General features: G+C 40.1%; 1 pseudogene; it reads right to left on the reverse strand.

Annotated features, from left to right (window-relative positions):
• Nucleotides 1-409: 409 nt before the first annotated feature.
• On the reverse strand, nucleotides 410-4,197 carry LOC127934150 (uncharacterized protein K02A2.6-like; annotated as a pseudogene).
• Nucleotides 4,198-19,752: the final 15,555 nt, after the last annotated feature.

Consider the following 19,752-nt stretch of genomic DNA (forward strand, 5'->3'; position numbering starts at 1 on the left):
ATTTTTTGCAAACCCTAAAAATAGATAGATAGTGTGATAACCGGAGTATTTAAAGATGCTCGCAGACATTGCTGTTTATCGTCTTTACTAAAATCAGCAGCAAATACAGAAACTGGCTTGCAAAAACGGCAACAACACATTCAAAACATCCGGTGTGCAACAGCTTAACTAGGACCGGGGGGGAAGCAAAATAACAAACAAACATTCCGGGTTTCACCCCGGCCTACACCGCAAATAGTCCCTCTGCAACACTTCTTCCTCTTAAAGTGCAAACATAAACATTAATACACACACTGTAAGATAAGTGCCTCTCTACCAGGAGAAACATTGGTAGCAAATGAACATCAAATTTTTGTTAAACAAACAACAGTCTTTTATATGGTATATTTAATGTTTGCGTATCTGTAGCTCAACATGTCAGTCTGTTTGGAGGCTTGTGTTGTCTCTTAGATCTCCTAAGCTCAGGAATGGTGTCCTCCGAACTGCAGGCAGGCTTTTGTCCCCCAGGTAGGCTCTGAGCAGGGTCAGCCATAGCTGCCTGCTCCGACAATTCATCAGGTGCCTCCTCTGAGGGCTCAGACAGACCCTCATGTGACATTTCCGCGTGCCCTGGAGCTATTAGCACAGCCTCTGCAGAGCCGCCCCCACTGACTTTGCATGAAACCCCGTGAGAACTCTTTCCTCCCCCATCAGGGCGGACCCGCAAGTGATCTTGGTGCCTGCGCACCTGCCTACCATCACATAATTCTACAACAAAAGATACTGGCCCTGTCTGGCGGTGGATTATCCCTGGCAACCAGGGTGAACCTATGGCAAAGTTCTTGACATACACTCTGTCCCCTGGGTGAAAATGTCTCTCTTTGGCATGTTGGTCCCGCCTTGCTTTTTGCTCCTCCTGATACCTGGCAACCCTCGCTCTGATGTCTGGCTGGAGGAGGTCCAGATGAGACTATGGTCTCCTCCCCTGCAACATCTCAGCTGGAGACACTCCCGTAGTTGTGTGTGGAGTAATCCTGTATTGAAACAGGAAGCGTGCGAGCTTGGTTTCCAGCGATTGTCCTGACATCTTCCTCAGCCCCTCTTTGAAAGTCTCCACAGCCCGCTCTGCCAAGCCGTTGGACGCGGGATGATAGGGGGCAGTGCAGACATGACGAATCCCGTTTCTATCCATAAACTCCTTGAAAACCTCACTGGTGAAAGTGGGCCCGTTGTCTGTCACAATTGTGTCTGGCAGCCCATGTGTTGCGAAAATGCTTCTCAGTGTGTCTGTAGTAATATTTGACATGATATGTGCCTCGAGCCACTTGGAGTGCGCATCCACTAGCACTAAAAACATCCGACCCATAAATGGGCCAGCAAAATCCAGGTGAAGTCTGGACCACGGACGGCTGGGCCACTGCCATGGGTGTAGTGGCGCTGCCGCTGGCATCTTCAGGTTGCTTTGACACTGAGAACATACCTTCACCTTTTCTTCTAAAGCACAGTCCATCCCAGGCCACCACACAAATGATCTGGCGAGACTTTTCATACGGGAAACCCCGGGGTGGGCCTCATGTAGCTCGTCCATCACTGGGCTTTATTTGCTTTGCTGTCACTGGAGCCTGTGACAGTCTGTCCATCAGAAAAACAGTCTCTGGGGGAAAGCCTGTGTGGTGTGGTGTGTCTGGGAGAGGCAGATGGCTAAAAGCATCCGCATTTGCATTGTCGCTACCCGCCTTGTACTCTATGCTATACTGGTATGCTGACAGGGTTAATGCCCAGAGCTGTATTCTTGCTGAGGCCATGGGTGGAATGCCCTTTGTTTCACTGAATAGACCCATTAGAGGCTTATGGTCTGTGAAGATGGTAAAAGGGCGACCAAACAGGTAGTGGTGGAAACGCTTTACTGCAAAAACAACCGCCAGGCCCTCCTTCTCTAATTGCGAGTATCCCTTTTCTGCTATCCCTTTTGGCTTTTCACTTCCATCCTTTTCTGCTATCCCTTTTCTGCTATCCCTTTTGGCTTTTCACTTCCATCCTCCATGCAGTGCGAAAGATCTGCCCCCAGTCCATACGGGGAGGCATCACACGATAGAATGACTTCCTTGTCTGGGTCAAAATGTACCAGCAGTCGTGTTGAGTGTAACAGTCCCTTTACGTGCTGGAAAGCGTTGTCCTGATCCTGCTGCCATCTCCACACACAGCCTTTGTGTAGCAGCTGGTAGAGTGGGGCCAGCACGGTCGAGAGGTCTGGTAAAAACTTCCCATAATAGTTCACTAGACCCAGAAATGACCTAAGCTCTGCAATGTCCTTTGGTGTTAGGGCTTCCTTAATTGCTCTCACTTTGTCTTCGACTGGAGACAAGCCCTGAGCTGAAATCCGATGGCCCAGATATGTGACACTAGAAGCTTGAAAAAGACACTTACTGCATTTCAGATGCAGCCCAGCCTCAGACATTCTCTTTAACACCAGGTCAAGGTTTTGTAAGTGTTCTTCTTCTGTTTTACCTGTGACGAGAATGTCATCCAGGTAGACGGCAACCTGGGGAATGTTCTGAAACAGATTGTCCATGGTGCGTTGGAAAATAGCCGGGCTTGAGGCAACGCCAAACACCAGGCGGTTATACTTGAATAGGCCCTTGTGAGTGTTTATAGTCACATATTGCTTAGAGTCTTCATCTAGCAAAAGTTGCTGATATGCGTGACTCATGTCTAGTTTAGTGAATGTTTTTCCACCTGCTAGTGTAGCAAATAGGTCCTCCACTCGCGGTAGGGGGTAGGTGTCGAGCTGTGAGGCCTGATTAATGGTCATTTTGTAATCCCCACATATGCGCACTTCCCCGTCCACCTTCACCACTGGCACTATTGGGGCTGCCCAGTCAGAAAACTCCACAGGCTCAATCACCCCTGCCCTTTGTAGCCTTTCCAACTCCGCCTCAACCTTAGCTTTCATGGCATATGGTACTGTTCGTGGTTTGAAGAAACGCGGTTGTGCTTTGGGGTCCACACACAGTTTAACTGTGGTCCCTCGGAGGGTACCCAATTCCTCTTTAAAAACATCAGCATATTTCCCTATGATGTCCTGTACCACAGTGGTATGTTTGATTTCACCCCAGATCTGTCCCCAATTCAGGTGAATTTTCTGGAGAAGATCCCGCCCCAACAAGCTCGGTCCCTCCCCCTCGACCACAAGCAGTGTCACCGCGGCCTGCTGTTCTTGATATACAATGTCCATCTTGATAGCCCCCGCGAGTGGAATGCACTCACCCGTGTACGTTCTGAGCCTAATACTTGTCTCTTCCATTGCAGGTGCACCCCCTGAGCTCCACAACCTGTTGAATGTGGTTTGACTGATTACTGAAGCTGAGGCCCCAGTGTCCACTTCCATGTTCAGCTCTTTGCCATTCACCTTAATTGTTGCATATATGGGCTGAGCCCGGGGCTGGCCACGGATATTAAACATGTTGAATGAGCACTGCTCCTCAAAATCCTCACTCTGCAGGTGATGTGTGTTGGGCTTAGGTGCTTTTCCCCATCCTTTCGTCTGTTTATTTTTAGCACCCCTACACTTTTTTGCAATATGCCCCCTTTTCTGGCAATTATGGCAAACAGCGTCTTTAAAGCCACAATCATTCGCAAAATGCGGACCCCCACAACGATAACACTCTGTGGGTCTTCCTGAACTACTTTTGCTTTCTTTTGCTACAAAATGGGCAATATCTGATAGCGTCCCTCCCCCTGCATTTTTTATGTCCATCGTGTTGTTTGCCGCCGTCTCCATGGCTAGGGCAATGTCCAAAGCCTTTTTGAAAGTCAATGTGGCTTCACCCAATAAGCGGCGCTGTATGACGTCATCGTTAATTCCACAGACTAACCTGTCCCGCAACATGTCCTCCAGCACTGCCCTGAACTCACAGTGCTCAGATAGCTACCTCAGTTCCGCCACAAACTCCGCCACTGTCACTCCTGACTTGCGTGAATGCGTGTGAAACTTGAAGCGCTGCACAATCACCGAGGGCTTGGGATTGAGGTGATTTTGCACCATCTCCACAATTACCCGATCTCTCCCGGTTTCTGCGGCGTTGCAAGATTTCGGATCAATCTGTACGTTTTAGCCCCACACACACTCAGGAGGATTGATAGTTGTTTCTCCTCATCCACAATGTCATTAGCCAGGAAAAAGTGCTCCAGTCTCTCGACATATTCCACCGTCACCATCCTTCTCGGAGAACTCACTGAGCGAGCCGACAGTAGCAGCCATAGCGTTTGTTTAATTATTTGCCAATTTCTTCACTGCCGAACCGGCTGACTTACTGGAACATTGGCTTGGTTATTATCGGTTTTAATCCTCGTCGCCAGTGTGATAACCCGAGTATTTAAAGATGCACGCAGACATTGCTGTTTATCGTCTTTACTAAACTCAGCAGCAAATACAGAAACTGGCTTGCAAAAATGGCAACAACACATTCAGAACATCCGGTGTGCAACAGCTTAACTAGGACCGGGGGGGAAGCAAAATAACAAACAAACATTCCGGGTTCCACCCCAGCCTACACCGCAAATAGTCCCTCTGCAACAGATAGATAGATAGATAGATAGATAGATAGATAGATGATATGATATAAGATAGAGTAAAATAAAGAGATATAAAAGGCACAATCGTTAGAAATAAAGCCTGTCACACTGTGTGTGTGTGTGCGTGTGTATATATATATATATATATATATATATATATATATATATATATATATATATATATATATATATATATATATATATATATATATAAATAATAAAAAAAATCACACACAGTACAGTGCAATATAATATAATATAATTGTTATGTTTATGAACTCTCTGTTTCCTTATTTGGTCTTCTTCCTGTTCTTGTTTTGTTAATTGATTATTCCCCACCTGTCTCCAGTTCCCTCATTACCTCCTGTGTGCTTAAATACCCTGTCTGTTCAGTTCTTCCTCGTCTGTGATTATTGTAAGTTAACTTAACCTAATGATGTTAATGTTTTGTATAGTGTCTGTTATCTCCTTCAATGTTCAGTAAACTCCTCATTTGATCAAGACCCTCCTCAAGCGCTTTATTCCGACACTAGAGTACACCCCACTGTAACAGAATCACGGACCAATACAGTTTAGTTAGCGGGGGTTTTCTTTCTTTTTGGTTTTTGTTTTCCTTCCTCTCCCGGAATGGCGATTCCTGCAGTCCGACTCCTATGCCTGGAGCAACTGGACCGTTCGGTGGAGGACCATACCAGGGACTTTCTCGATCTGGCGTGCCTTACCCACTTTTAGGCATGCCTACCAGCGAGCTTTTCATCGACAGGGAGCAGGACCCAGGGGCGTGTCTAGAGCATTTTCAGTGGGGGGGGCCATGCTGGGGCACTGCCTCCAAATGGGGTGGCTAAATTCTACAGTATATTACGCAAATCCTATTGATTTTATTATTTATTAACTTGAATAAAGTTACTTGTAAACAAATGCAGTAATAAAGCACATTTTTTATTAATGTAGTTTTTAGTCATCCCTGTATGTATTAAATTTGAGAATAAATAATTTATTTTTTCTTTGAAAGAAACTCCCTATATCTTTACTTCTTCACTGCCTTCCCTGCCTTCAAAAGAAGCACTTATGTGTGTCTGTTATTCTCAATCTCAAAAAAAAAAAATTTAATTGTGAATGAAATGCACAGAATGCATCCACGTAATTTCACGTGTAAATGACTAAGTTAGGCCTGACAATTTAACTGACTAACTGACTGACTGACTCTCATGCATTAACAAGTATTATTATGGAACATTCTGTGCATATTGTTATTTGGTGCAATCTTGCTATGTGGTCACTGTCACAAAATAAACGGATACAAAATATGCAAATCACCATGACTGTTTATTGTTTGATGTTGGCCAGCGTATTTTACTTTTATTGCGTTTTATTAAACGTTGACTGAACATTGGATTGAAATCAACCACGACCAACGAGCAGAGCAGAGCCTGACGGGGTTGATCTGAGAAAACCATACAAACATATTAAAACATACATAAAGGTTACCTACCAGCTCTTTGTTTTATGTTTATGTATATATTAGACCAATTTGTCAAGTCTGCCTAGGAAAAACATTTATTATACCAGCAAACTCAAAATTGGATTAAAAAATAAACTAGGCTATAAATACTTGGATTATTATATTATTATATAGCCTAGTGTTTATTTACTGATAGACAGTCAAAAAGACAAATTAATCAATATTTTATTTATAACAAGGTTTTATTTATTCATAAAATAATAACACCACAGATCCAGAAGAAACAGTAACAAAAACAGTGACAAATGTCAGAAATGTCAGAAATAGCGCATGGATCTGTCATGTGATTAAGGAATGATTTGAAGCTGAAGACTTGTCAGACAAGAGGTGAGTTAATCACAGACTGAAGACCCAGGTAAATAATTAATTAATCTTTTCTGTATCTTTATAGCATTTTAGTTTTGTATTGTTTGTAGTGTGATCAACGTTTGCTTAAGTAACGTTACTAGATGTGTTGGGGAAGTAACACGTAACATTTTAATTACATTTTGCTAAAATGAACGAAATTACTCAAAAAAAGATTCGTTCATTTTGCTGAACGTGACTCAAAAGTCAGAGTCAGTATAATGATCCAAACTTCCCATCACTAGTGTCTCTAGGTGCGTTCCATTCGACAGGGTCCCTACGCAGTGTTCACTGCTCCCTACTCCCTGAGCACGGTATATCAGTTGAAGTGGACTTCACTGGCTACCTGCTCATTTGGAACGCCCTGCAAACGTCATCAAAGAAAGTCACCAATGGGGTCGCACAGATTATGATATAAATATATAAGACTACATTCATATTTTAATTTTTATTTACAATCGCATTTAAAATATGTACACTATACAATAAAAAATCATTGAGTACTATATAATGAAAAACGTATGTTTATTATACACTTTAATTGACAATTGCTGCTATTACTTCACTATTAACAGAATTGAAGCCCTGCTGTCATGCAGATTTGAAAATAAACTTTTATTTGGTTAACTGTATAGCCTAAATGTGTTTTTAATAAATGGTCATATAATTGCATAGCGGTCTTGTGCGCCTTCTTCCCGAGCACAGCCGTATAGTAAACACTGAGGTAAATAAAGTAAAATAAAGAAAAATGGCAGAGCCTCGTCTGCTTCTAGTCACTTTTATTATTATACCTTTTTACAATCCGTAATGAATTTGAATGAAGTCAGCGAAGACGGCCATTCTGGCTGGTAATGACGTGCTTCGCGCAATGAAAGTTGGGGGATAATCGCTCTCCACTTCCTGTGAAGTGATGTATCGATGTTCCCTTATTCCCTGTGCCGTGCGTAGTGCCCTTCGAACTGAACATGTTCGCTCCCTTCCGATTGGAATCTCACTTAAGATGGCGGAATACCCTGTGAAGTCCACTTCGCAGTACACTTATGGTCGAACGGAACGCACCTTCTGTCGACGCTGCACTTCTTTGAATCGCTAACTTCAGTAGATTCTATAAAATGATTGGCCATAGAATGAACCAATAACAAGACATCTTATAGGGGGGGCACCTGGGGTGGCCAATCGAATTTCAGGGGGGGCCGGTGCCCCCCCTGGCCACCACGTAGACCCGCCCCTGGCAGGACCTCGAGAGCGCGACTGACCAGGTGTGTGAGCCGGCAACACCATCCATCATGGGAGTTTTAGTGGAGATCGAGGGCATGGAGGAAAGCCCTGCCCACACTTCTATGACTGAGGGTGAGCTGTATTCGGTTTCTGAAAGTTGTATGGAACATTTTATGGACCTTATGGACTGGTTTATGGAGGTAATTCCTGAATCCCCTGTTTCTCATGACACAATGACACAGTTTTCTTCACGTATTTCAGTTTCACAAGTGACGTGAAATTAAGTGTTTCTTTTTCCTTTTGATGAAAGTTTATTACATGGACATTATGGAATACATTTCCCTTTTGAACTATTCCTTGGAGTAACTATTTATTTTTATTTTTTGTTACAGGTGGTTTCTTTTTCTGCCTATCCTGGGTTAACTTAATAATTTTGACACGATCAATCCTGTCTGGGGCTTGATAATTTTCAGTAAAAGAGTTTGTTTATGCTAGGGTGGCCACCACCATTATAAACTCCCTGAGGCTGGAAGTGAGACATTTAAACTCTGATGTTCCTTCCTTCCACCTTGTCTGAAACGCAGCATTAGAGGGAACATTGACCACAACATAGTAACAAATCCAGGAAGGCTTTACTCATACCAAAGCAAATTTTTTTTATTACTTTCTAGGGTCAAAAATGATCAAAGATTTCAATTTTCCTGTCCCAAGCCTATCCTGAGTAACAAAAGGGCCATTTGGCATTCCTGAAGGCACAGAAGTGCTGCTATCGATCAAGGCCTGTAGCCTAACATGTGTATACATCATGGTTTTGTTAATTGTCACACCTTTTGCCCAGTGGGTGAAGCTTTAATATACTGATTGGTCAGTTTAAAAGTCTCACATTTTGTTTTTAGTCACATGGCCAAGGAAGGGATAAAATAAGACTAACTTTTCATCTGGCTTTTTTTCTCTTTCTCTTTGCTGCCTCTTTTCTTCTCAGGGCTCTGCCTTCTCTCCCTATTTTTTTTCTCCATCTCCTTAGGATGTAATATTTTACATACATGTTAGGTACAATTAACTATATATTTTACCATCCTTCATCCATTGTGTGACCAATTAAAGTGTAACCATGACAAAATACTGGTATATTAAACCATTTCAATGATAAATTATGTGCTAACTAGTCTTGATTCAATATTAACTTTAAAGTGTTACCTACAGTATTGCAATAAAATATAGTCACTTAATAGCAATGGTCCCCCACAATCTGTCAGATTGGCAGTGGGTGGTAATGGACTATAAATGTACAGTTTTATATCATCATGCTGATTGCGTTTCTTTAGTCATTCGGCAATCCTACAGCCTGAACCACTGTGAGGAAACCACCCATACAGATACAATCATAAAAATTTAATCATACATTGAACAAAGTGACAGCAGAAAAGGACAGCTATGCTGCCTTTAAAAACTTACCAGATGACAGCTTTTGGATTCAGCCAAACTGAAGAAGACAGGTCTGACTTATCTAAGTTAGACATATGGTGTGTTTGTGTTTGTTCAGATAAAATGTCCCCTCAAGGGTAGTAATATATAAATATTTTTATCTTATTGGGACATTTTTGCTTGTGTTTTTATTTATTATTTATTTTAATTTACATTTTTAATGTAAAAATGCAGAAAGTTTTCTGTTTGTGTGTGTGGACAGTTTGCAAACAATATTGTGGAAAGTTTTCAGACTACTTTTTGGAGTATATTAATGAATGTATATTATATTAGGAATATTATGAATGTCAGGGACAATGAAATGAAGGCTATGGTGTTGGATGTTTTGTAGATGTGTACTAGAGTCAATGTTATGTGCTGATATAGGTAACCTGTAACCACAATAAACAAACACCGCATAAAACAAACAATATATGCAGAAGAAAAGTGAGTACAATTATAGATATACATATATTTGATAAAATATTTTAATGAATCTAGTTTTCAATGAGAATTATTTAGCTCAATCTACATTCTGTATTACAGACTTGTTATTTGATTTTTCAGAGTTACAAAGGCTCATGTGCAGAGGTCAGACTGAAACTAACTTGTATAACTCTCTCTCTCTCTCTGGCTTTGGCATTAAGTTACACAACTTCAGAGTGGACAGCTGAAGTCTGATATTTCTTTTTTGCTGGTTTATATCTCCTCACAGTTTAATGTTAAAAATGTTCCAACAGCTCAGACACATCAGGCATAGCCTGATTATCTCTTTCTCCCATTATTTTCTGTCTCTCTCTCAAACACCTTATGCCAGAGGAATAACAGAATTATTATTATTATTTTTAGTTCAGTAAAGCCATGGAGGTATAGGCTGCAACCAGCTGATGCGGTCAGCTGTCAAATAGCTCCAATCACTACCATTCTTCAATCAGATATGGGACATATATACGTGGCACTACTGCTCGGTAAGTATGCTCAAATGTCTCAAACTGCTTGCGAGAGCTATTGCTCACTCAGGAACTGATAAGATCTCCATAGGAAGCATTTAAATCATGATTTTTTTTTACAGGATTCCCACATAGTATCTCGCCAGATTTCAAGTCATGAACTTAAGCGAATTTGCCGTGTTGTTTGTCAAGCGATGGACTAAAAGTGACATAAGCGAGCACTTGATATAAACACTTTTATTCATCACCGAAGTTGTACTAATACGACTGACCCAACAACTTTACATGAGATCTGCTTCCCCGCTGGAAGAAGCAAAATATTCAAGAAGAATCAAAGCATCCATGAGCAACTGGCCATTTCACCTTTAATTCATCTCCGGACATCTTCACGAAGCTAAGCAAAGTTTCTTTCATTTTATTGCCTATAGTGCTATGTTGGCGAACATGCTTCAGACATTGCTCATTGTCAAAAGCGAATTGTTCAGTTTTGTTTGCTAGGCATGCTACCATATTACCACACCGGTAACACTACCAGTTAAATATACCAATGAGCCTTGTTAATCTGTTGTCAAGGCTGTCGATATGAACGGGATGCTGCTTCAGGCTCATATATTGGGGATACTTTCATTAAACTTATCCGACTATTTCCAACACACTGTGTTTAAATAAAGTGATATGCTGTTGCTCAAGCTAACTGGTGTATTGATAAAGTGCTATAAATAGATCGTAAATTTTGCTCGTATCAATGTGTCCAGTACCAATATCGTGCTAGACCTGCCGTTGCATAAACTTGATTTATGCTTTCACCTGGCTCCACTTGGGAGCCTCCAAAGACTGTGTGCGCACCTTCCCAAACAGTCAAGGCTTTATACACATTGCGTTCGCTGTCATACAGGGTCATACGGGTGCCTGAAATCCCTGAAAATGCTTGAAAATTAATGCATGTGTTTTCAAGGTTTAATAAAAAATAAATAAAAAAAAAAGCTTTTTTTTTTAGATAAAGTGCTTGAAAATGCAGTGCATTGGTTCATAATAATTTGCTTTCTTACTGAATGGTTAATGGTTAATGGGAGAAGTCGTGGCCTAATGGTTAGAGGGTTGGACTCCTTATTGAAGGGTTGTGAGTTCTAGTCTCGGGCCGGACGGAATTGTGGGTGGGGGGAGTGCATGTACAGTTTACGACTACGACTTAGGTGCCCTTGAGCAAGGCATTGAACCCCCAACTGCTCCCCGGGCGCCGCAGCATAAATGGCTGCCCACTGCTCTGGGTGTGTGCTCACAGTGTGTGTGTGTGTGTGTGTGTTCACTGCTCTGTGTGTGTGCACTTCGGATGGGTTAAATGCATAGCACAAATTCTGAGTATGGGTCACCATACTTGGCTAAATGTCACTTCACTCATAACACTCACTCATCATTGTTTTTCATCAAATTAGCATCTCCGCTTGAGTCTGCGCGTGTGGCTGTAGTGTGCTCTTTATTTATGTGCGCCCTCCGATAGAGGAGAGGGAAGAAGAAAAAAATAAAATAAAACCTTCTTGCCAGAGGTTGCTGCTTTAGTCAGCGATGGTTTGAAATGACAAATTATAGTAAATCAAGAACTAAATACTTGAGTAGCCCCCTGTTAAGTCTGCTTGGTTGTTTTCCATGAGAGAGTGTGTGCTTTGAGCAAATTTTCCCTGCTCAGTTAAACTAAATCTGAAGATTAAAGAGAAAAGTGAAAATTAATGAAAGTGTTATTGTGGTATACATTTAAGATCGGCTTGCAATGCACACAATCTTTATGCAGGGTTCCCCAGCATTAGGGTAGGTATAATTGGCATTATAATTAATCACACACTGTTTTCAATGCTACAGTTGTGTTCAGATCATGTGCCAACTGGACTAGACTCTCTCGAATATAGTCATCATAAACAGCGGAAACGATGTAAACAAGAATTCATTTGTGGTGTAGTCCACGAGATGCTATGGAATCATCGGTCATTAATCAGGAATGTTTGTTGCTCGGTTCTGTATGTTTAAATCCTGAATGCATTGACCATCTTGTTTTATGCTATTGGTTATTCCTCCACCAAAAATATAATCAATATTAATCGTCATTGTGACTAAAATTTAAGGACCTTCAAATGTAACGACATTCATACAAATTTGCACCAAGTTTGCACCGGTCCAAATGCGCTGCCTGCTTGCAATTTGCTAATTTTGTTTAGAACAATGCAAATCCAAAAATCCAAATGACTTACAAATAAAGGTGTGTCTATGTTGTGTCTGTGCATGTGCTTTAACTAAGGTAAGAATACGTTTGTAAACAGGTAATTTACCACAATTGTAAAGTGCTGGGAAATTTAAATGTCCTTGGAAGTGCTTGAATTTTACTTTTGAATGTCTGTGCACTGCTCTTCCTTTCTTGGTGTTTAGAAACTGAAAACTCCTAATATCTCTCCCTTCAGAGTCAGACCTTCAGTCGACACAGCAAGTGTTTGCTCACTTTCTATAAAGGACTGAGCTTTAGCTGACTTTCATGAACAAAGGCTGAAGAACAGAGCTTTATACTGCTTTTAGCAAGACAGAACAAAATCTGAAGAGACATTTCACACCACAGTTCTTTACTAAGGACTCTTTCATACTAGAGCTTTTGGTGTAGAGGCCATTTGGCATCAGAATTTGGTTAAAATGGAAGGAGACAAGATGCATTAAGAGCTGGGGGGGTGAAAATTTTTGGAATTTGAAGATCAAGGTAAATTGTACTTAATTTGTGTACCGGGAAACAAGTATCTTCTGTTGTTTACGAAGGGCAGAACTAAATGGAAAAAATATATATATTTCAACAAAATAAGACAAATTTGGCCATCTTCATCGTGTTCAAAAGTTTTCACCCCCCAGCTCTTAATGCATCTTGTTTCCTTCTGGAGCATCTGTGAATGTTTGAATCTTTTTAAATAGTTTTGTTTGAGTCCCTGAAATGTCCTCAGTGTGATAAGATGTAACTCAAAATCATAAAGTCACTGCTTGAAAGGGTTCAAATATGCAAACATGCTGGAAAACTGAAGAACGCTGCTCAGTTTAACTGTTCAGAACAAACAAGGGACTCATGCACAACCATCACAAAACAGAAAGACAGTCGAGGATCATCAGGTAACAGAATACAGTACTAAGAACCAAGGGTTCCCAAACTTTTGAGTGGGGTTATTTTAATAATTTCAGCATTTTATTTATTTTATTTTATTTATTTATTTTTTTTTTGTCGTGTGGGTTAATATCTTTTATGTACAATATCTTACTCAGGACAGTACTAAATAAAACATTACATGCATTTAGTATGATCTCTCTTATTTTTTGAAAATTACTCGCATTTTCACAGATTCTGCAAAGGGTGCCCAAACTTTCGAGCCCCACTGTGTATATATATAGAAAATAATAATCCTTGTTTTATCCAGCTGTATTTACTACAGTATATAACATCCACGTGATTTGTGAATGTTACCCTGTGTGTTGGATTAAAGGCCTTTTAAACCATCTTCGTGTGTTTGTTAACAGCTTAGCATGTCACATATGAATTTTATTTTATTTTACACAAAAGGTCACAAAACCTGCAATATCCAAGTGATGTACGCAATATATAAATATATAGTCATATATAAATATGACTATACTTGTTTATTTATTCGATTTTTTTGTTTTTGCACTGAGGATATTTTAAGCTATGAAACTTGAAGGATGTTTTAATGGTAAAGAAATTTTACAGTAGATGTCAAAATACCAAGGGGAAATTGATTCCTTATGCCATGAGCCCTTTAATCTATACAGGAAGGAGAACATGTCTCTTGTGCTATGCTAATGCCTAGTGCTAAACACAATGACTCTCCTGTGAGTGTCTACCCTTTGTTTGATCGATCTGTGTGAGGGATAAATCCACCTCATCAGAGATCTTTCAGCTAACCTCAGCTTTACCTGCCCATTGAGATGACCTCAGCCCAGATCAATAATGATATGACCTTGAAACTAAAACCCCAAAAGTCACATGGAGAGAAATTGATAGAGAAATCCTTAAGGGCATCGATGCTAACAGGCCTGGATTAGGTATTGTGGAGCTGTCACTCTAACCACTTGCACATGCAAACACGGCATTACGTCGGCCACCTGAATATGCAAACGTGTCACACAGAGGATCAATAGCATTGAGTGTTCTGTATTGCACTCTAACCACTAAAGATATCTGTGGGCTCAGCCTCTTTACTACAGATATCCAATGATACTCTTAAATTACAGTGCCACCAGGATCTTGTGGGATGTTTGTCTAATTTTGTGTTCCAAAATTACTTGATTTTCAATTAATCAAAAATTGCAATGACATTTTAAAATATAACCTTGAGAAAGTCAATTGGATTTCCATTTATCTCATTGGCAGTTGCTCAGCTGTCATCTTTACTAATAGGCAGTAGGCACTCGGTATGTAGTGTGAAATTTTTTGAGTCATTCACTTAAAAATAAAAAACCATCTACGTTAAAATAATCATATTTTTAATTTATGCTGTATGTTGCTTGCATTGATGAAAGAAGAAATATTGTGGTATAGTATTTCCTGACCCGTGCTCCCTTAAGTTTCATTGAATTTAATTGAATTACATGCTTCCTTAAATTCCATTGAATTACAATTTGTCACAATCACAGAAAATAATAATAATAATAATAATAATAATAATAATAATAATAATAATAATAATAATAGACTGCAGATATAATAATAATAAAAAAATAATAATATACCCAAAAATCACAGGAACTATCAGAAAAAGTGAATCAATAATAATCAGATTGTTCCAACAATATTTCGCCCACATAGCACTGTCTACTTTCTACCTAATTAAACATGCCCTCATTTTTTGAAAACAGCTGAATCAGAGAGGGTTTGAGAGAACTAATTGGTATGCAGTGTGTTGTAAGGTACTGCTTTTTGAAAGAGGTGCGAAAACATGTGGAGGACAAAGTTTGATTCTTCCTCAACCAAAACTCCCACACTTCACAGGAAGATGGTGGAAAAGACATACAAATTATTGTTATTATTATTATTATTATTATTTATTTTTTATGAAACAGATTTAATAACATTTGTTCAATGCATAAAACATCAACAGTGGAGTCTTTACATTTTCTTTCTTACACAATTCAAACAGTCATAACTTTTCAGGAGTGAATACTGTCGCATGTGCATTTATGGATGCTGCATTATAATTTACTAAGTCTGATCTATATGACTTTCTTCTGTAGAACACACACAGTAATAATTTATAGGATATTGTGTTAATTCAATACAAATGCAGTACATTGTGATTCACATTTATGTTAAATAAAACAACCCCTCGTTTACCATTTTTAAAGTGCTTCACTTAATTATTTTTGGGAAAAGTAATGTAACAAGAAAGTAATGTTCCTATTACAATTTAGCAGATTACTTATTTTATTAAATAATTCAAATACACACACACACACACACACACACACATTTCTAATTAATGTGCATCTGACTGTGTGCTGTGAACACTCCTATTAGAATCACTAAAGCTTTAAGCTTAGTCTTTGAATACAATTTATGAGACAAAAGCTTAACAATAAATAAATAAATAAAAATTAACAAACTTCAGTTAGGATTAAAAAAAATATAAACTAGGATATGATAAAAATATTTAATCACTGAATGTGTCTGTTTATCAGATCTCATTCAGAATAAATAAAATATCACACAGCTCAGATTATATGATCTATAAATAAATTTGAATGCATTCTAATTATTATGGATGTTGATGCTTTTTTGATGAAATTGCATTCCAAAACATGATTCATCAATAAAACGGCAAATGAAAAATACATGGAAAAGCACAGACTTGGTGAGTTTGGTTGACAGCCACTGAGGGTGTCTAAACGGCTGCAAGTGGATCGGGCCTTGCACTCTACAATAGAGCATATGGACAGGCTGTGCAATTTTCCTGTCACTTTAAGAGCAGGTAAGTAATAGGTAATTGGGCGCCCATTCATACTGCCTGCCCCCTCCACAACTGAACTGTGGGCTTGTAAAGACCAGTGGAAAAGAAAGTCAGGTTAAATATAGTAAGCTAAAATGCTTAAAGTGGCTCATGGATAATCAGCCAATGCTAACCTGCAGTAATTGCTTTCTGGGAGAGTCATTTTGCAGGGTAAAATCTATTTGAGAACCAGATATGTCTTTTTTACGGGAAACGAGGAAAACACAGCACATACATTAGCTGACTGCCTCTATATAGGTGGCTGGATGATAAGAGCCTTTATCTAATTGTGCTGCTTTAACACACACATTAATCTAGTGTGTCAGCTGGGGTGCACTTGAGCTGCACTAATAGAAAAGGGAATAACCACATTTATTTCAGTAATAAACCATTAGCACCCTGTGTCCAGGCCAGGGAAGAGAGTGAGCTAATGGGTTTGTCCACTTGCTGACTGTCATGTTCTTAATCTGAGTGGGGTCACTACTACAAATTTATGTAATACATAATGCACTGGCATTTGGTGTATAATCTGTGGAATTCAGCATAATAGATATAAACATGTAAATATGTAAATATGTAAACATGTTAAATGAGGCTGAGATGACTACAATGCAATTGGTTATATATATATATATATGTGTGTAAGTATCACATTTTGTGTGTATCACAAAATCCTGCAACCGTATTGTCCAACAACTTAATCATAATGAAGGCTTAGGATGTTGAAATACCCAAGTGAGTGTAGTGTGATCTGTAATGACCTCAAATGTCTTCCCTTCTAGATATGGTCTCCATTTTTCAACTGCCCAGATGACTGCTAATCACTCCTTTTCAGATACTGAATATGACTTCTCCGCTCCTCTGAGGAGCCGGGATGCATACTGGTGCTTGTGTCAAGTCCTGTTTTATGATATTGAAAGCTCTTTGGCATTATTATTCCCAAATCCAGGTGGATTTATTTTGCTTGAGGGCATGTAAAGGTGCTGTTTTTGTTGAGAAATGTGGAATGAAACAATGATACCATCCAGCTAACCCTAAGAATTGCTGTGCGTCTTTGAGAGACTATAGAGTGGGAAAATTATTGATGGCTGAGACTTTGTTGTGATCCATCTTGAATCCCTCTGCTGAGATTATGTGACCCAGGTAAGTGATGCTGTGTTGCATGAAGTTACATTTTCCTAGGTTAAGTGTAAGTCCGGTATTGTGTAAACAATGAAATACCTAAGAGGTCGTTGATGTGTTCCTCTTCGTTTTTGGAGTACACGACTACATCATCTATGTATACCAGACAACACTTGCCTTTTAGGGCTCTCAAACGGTCTCCATAAGTCTCTGAAATTAGGCTGCTGAGTTTCTGAGGCCAAAAGGTAAATGTAAGAATTCAATAAGCCTGCTGATGTCACAAATGCTGTTTTCTGTACACTATCCTCTTCCATCTCAAGCCTCTTTTGAGATCCAGTGTACTGAAGATAGTAGCTCCAAGGAAAGACTCCAATATTTCCTGGATTTGTGGCATGGGGTACGTATCGATATGTTTTGGCATTTAAGCCTCATTAACCACACACAACATGCAAATTCCATCCTTTTTGGGTGCCACCATGACAGGAGATGCCCATGATGAAACAGATGGTTGTATGATATTTTTATTCAACGGTTCCTGAATTTCATTATCAACAAATTTCTGTTTCTCCATAGAAAGTCTGTTTGCCCTTTTTCTGACTGGCAGTTCATCAGTGGTTATAATTCGATGTTTGGCCATGCTAGAATGTCCAATCTCTTTTGAGTTTACATTAGGCCAGTCAATCAACAGATGTTCCAATTTTTTCTTGTATGGGGTGTGGTGCTTTATCTATTAGTCTTTGTATAGATTCAAACAAGAAGTGTGAGTATGGCCAAGTAGAAATAGACTGATGAAGAAGAATCTTGCATCGCAAATGAGGTATGGTATGCGTATTTGGCGTGCTGTCCGGGGAAGGGCTCCGAGCTCGGGAATGGCCCGAACCTAGAGTACCCCCCCTTCCCCGTCTATTTATAAAGTGAACTCAAAGTGAGGAGATGGCGTGGAGGAGGGATGTTGATAAACCGTCAATAAGTCAGCTTGATTATGGTCCACCTGTGTCGATTAGACTAAGTATCTGACTCACTCCTCTCGAATCTTGTTAATAAAAACATCATTACATGTTTGGCCCTTTCTTGGCTGACTTGGTTCACCCTGATTCAGTTGTTTCCAGACTGATTCTTGAAGTACAGACAATGAACTGTAAGATCATTGATAGGTATATTGACCGTCTTAGTTACATTTACATTTACATTTAATCATTTAGCAGACGCTTTTATCCAAAGCGACTTACAAATGAGAACAATAGAAGCAGTCAGGTCAACAAGAGAACAACAACAGAATACAAGTGCCATGACAGGTCTCAGTTAGTCTAGTATAGAACGCATAGCCAGGTATCTATAATTATTTATTTTTTTTAATTAAATGAAAAAGACAAGAAAAGGAAAAGTACTGGTGTTAGTAGGTTAAGTGCAGGCGAAAAAGATGAGTCTTTAGATGTTTCTTGAAAATGAGTAAAGACTCAGCTGTACGAATTGAGATTGGGAGGTCATTCCACCAGCTGGGCACAGTCCAGGAAAAGGTCCGTGAGAGTGATTTTGAATTTCTTTGGGATGGCACCACAAGGCGTTGTTCACTTGCAGAGCGCAAACTTCTGGAGGGCACATAGGATTTAACCAGTGAGTTTAGGTAAGTTGGTGCCGTGCCAGTGGTCGTCTTGTAGGCAAGCATCAGTACCTTGAATTTGATGCGAGCAGTTACTGGTAGCCAGTGTAACCTGATGACGAGAGGAGTAACATGAGCTTTTTTTGGCTCATTGAAGACAACCCTCGCTGCTGCATTCTGGATCATTTGCAGAGGCTTGACAGTACATGCAGGAAGGCCCACCAGGAGAGCATTACAATAGTCCAGTCTGGAGAGAACAAGAGCTTGGACAAGAAGTTGGGTTGCTTGCTCTGACAGGAAGGGTCTAATCTTCCTAATGTTGTATAAGGCAAACCTGCAGGACCGGGTCGTTGTAGCAAAGTGGTCAGTGAAGCTTAATTTATGATCCATCACAACTCCTAGGTTTCTGGCTGTCCTCTAAGGAGTTATGGTTGACGAGCCCAGCTGTATAGAGAAGTTGTGATGAATCAATGGGTTAGCTGGAATCACCAGTAGTTCAGTCTTTGTAAGGTTAAGCTGAAGGTGATGGTCATTCATCCAGCTAGAAACGTCACTCAGACAGGCTGAAATGCGAGCAGCTACCGTCGGGTCATCAGGCTGGAATGAGAAGTAGAGTTGGGTGTCATCAGCATAGCAGTGATAGGAAAAACCATGCTTCTGAATGACAGATCCTAAAGATGTCATGTAGATGGAGAAGAGAAGTGGTCCAAGTACTGAGCCTTAAGGAACCCCAGTAGCAAGGTGGTGTGACTTTGAAACATCACCCCTCCAAGACACACTGAAGGATCTGTCAGAGAGGTAGGACTTAACCCACAGGAGAGCAGTTCCAGAGATTCCCATCTTTCTGAGGGTGGACAGGAGAATCTGGTGATTAACAGTGTCAAAAGCAGCAGACAGGTCCAGTAAGATGAGTACCGAGGATTTTGAAGCTGCTCTTGCTAGTCGCAGGCCTTCAGTAAC

This window comes from Carassius gibelio, chromosome A18, assembly GCF_023724105.1.
Source record: "Carassius gibelio isolate Cgi1373 ecotype wild population from Czech Republic chromosome A18, carGib1.2-hapl.c, whole genome shotgun sequence".
Taxonomy (NCBI): Eukaryota; Metazoa; Chordata; class Actinopteri; order Cypriniformes; family Cyprinidae; genus Carassius; species Carassius gibelio.